The 1,366-nt window shown below is 39.2% G+C and overlaps 1 pseudogene; it reads right to left on the bottom strand.

Moving 5' to 3' along the window:
* Positions 1-713: 713 nt before the first annotated feature.
* Positions 714-1,105, bottom strand: LOC132665922 (small ribosomal subunit protein eS24 pseudogene; annotated as a pseudogene).
* Between the last annotated feature and the right edge of the window lie 261 nt (positions 1,106-1,366).

The raw sequence follows: 1,366 nt of genomic DNA on the forward strand, positions 1-1,366 counted from the left end.
AACCGTTTATTGGCCATGTGTAATCTTCTTTGGGGAACTGTCTATTCAGATCCTTTGCCTATTTTAAAATTAGGTTGCCTTTGGGGCGCCTGGGTGGCTCAGTCAGTTAAGCGTCCGACTTCAGCTCAGGTCACGATCTCACGCTCCGTGAGTTCGAGCCCCGCGTCGGGCTCTGGGCTGATGGCTCAGAGCCTGGAGCCTGCTTCCGATTCTGTGTCTCCTTCTCTCTCTGCCCCTCCCCCATTCATGCTCTGTCTCTCTCTGTCTCAAAAATAAAACGTTAAAAAAAATTAAAAAAAAAATTAAAAAAAAAAACTTAAAAAAAATAAAATTAGGTTGCCTTTTTATTATTGAATTGTAAGTGTTCCCTATATATTTTAGTTTCAAGTCCCTTATCATATATGATTTGCAAAAATGTTCTTCTCTTCTGTAAGTTGTCTTTTTACTTTCTTGGTGGTGTCCTTTGAAGCATAAAACTTTAATTTTTATGAAGTTTGTTTTATCTTTTTTTTCTTTCATTGCTTGTGCTTTTGGTGTCGTATCTAAGAATGCTTGTTCTGATCAAGGTCATGCATGTTTACATCTATATTTTTTCCTAAGACTTTTTTTTTCACGTAAAATTTCTTAGTTTATTAACCCTCTCCTGAAAAATTGGCACAGTCACTACAGAGCCACTGCAGAATCTTTATTCCTTCTGTTGTCCAGTCTCCGGCTCACTTGTTCCCGGCATCGACCCTGTCTTCTGCAGTCCCCCTGACTTTCTTCATTCTGTTTTTGTGTTCCTTTTGCTGTTTTCTTGAGGTCTGTTTCTTCTCACACAGGCCATGTCTTGCAAGTCTATGTTTGGGTTCATTTTTCTTTGCATCATCCAAGGAATCATAATCATGCCAAAGCCAGTTGTCTTGCCACCCCCAAAATGGGTTGTGAATCCAAATACAAAGATGGCATCTGGTGTGGTCTTGTACATCTTGGCTAGTTTTTCCCCCAAATATGTCTTAGGTGCTGCTGCCTTTCCAGGGTGAAGAACATCAATGACCACTTGTTTCCACTGAAGTAGTCAGTTGGTTATGAACTTCCTGGTCTAGAGAGTTACGGTGTCATTCATGATGGCAGCTGAGCTTCAAGCAGCCGGACAGGAAAAGAGACGTTTCTAAGAGTTTTGTAGTTTGAGCTCTAACATTTAGGTCTAGGATACATTTGAGTTAACTTTTACATATGTATGTTTGAGGAAGTGTTCTTTTGTATATGAATATCAAGTTGCTGAAAAGACTTCTTTCCCCATTAAATTGTCTTGGCACCCTTGTTGAAAATCTATTGACTATAAATGTGAATACGAGTTTATTTTTGGACTCTCAATTCTGTTTCA

This window comes from Panthera onca, chromosome D3 (assembly GCF_046562875.1).
Source record: "Panthera onca isolate mPanOnc1 chromosome D3, mPanOnc1 haplotype 2, whole genome shotgun sequence".
NCBI lineage: Eukaryota > Metazoa > Chordata > Mammalia > Carnivora > Felidae > Panthera > Panthera onca.